Consider the following 802-nt stretch of genomic DNA (forward strand, 5'->3'; position numbering starts at 1 on the left):
GGAGGGAGTCTCCTGTCTCTAGGCCTGGCCCCTTCCTAACCCTCCACGTATCCTGTTCTCCAGAGACCAGAACCCACTCCTGAGAACAGCGAAGCCAGGCGCTTAGAGGAAGACCAAATGAAGAAGGAAAACCAAATGAAGAAGGAAAGAGAGGAACATCTCTTTAGCATTTGTTCATTCTAACATTCACGTTTGCTTCTCCATGGAGTTGTTTCAGTATGAACAGGTTCACTAAAGAGCCAGTTATGTCCATATGAAATGAGAATAAAAGTGCAAGCTCATTCAGATCAGGTTCTTCTGAGTGGTGTTTTTGAAAAAAATATGTAAAATAAAAATAGAAACATTCTTTGTCAAATACTTAAATTGCAGCCACAGTAGTGGGACAGCCACTATTTATAGAACATATGTCTATTTAAACCCTTTTTTTAGGCCAAAGACTGACACCTATGCAATTGACCTAGGAAAAGAAAGGATAAATGAAGAAAAAGAAAGAACACTTCATGTTAGACAATTTAGTCACCTCCATAGGTTTTGACAGAAGTAGGGATGCAGAATTGCTCCTGCTGAGGCAGTGGCAGCCCCCCTCAAGCTGAAAGCGTGAAGAGGTGAGGAGGCAGCTACCTACAGGCCCTCAGGGACAGCTGTTTGTCTTTCCCCAAATCAAGCCTACAACTACAAAGTCCTGCTGCTCCACTTCCAAGTCAAACTTGATAATTCTTAGGTAACTCTAAATAAATCTTAAGTAACAGAGTATTCTCTAATGAGACTTGTCCCTGTCAGTGCCAGTAACTAAAAGCCAAGA

Source organism: Hylobates moloch, unplaced genomic scaffold (assembly GCF_009828535.3).
Source record: "Hylobates moloch isolate HMO894 unplaced genomic scaffold, HMol_V3 SCAFFOLD_19, whole genome shotgun sequence".
In the NCBI taxonomy this organism is placed as follows: domain Eukaryota; kingdom Metazoa; phylum Chordata; class Mammalia; order Primates; family Hylobatidae; genus Hylobates; species Hylobates moloch.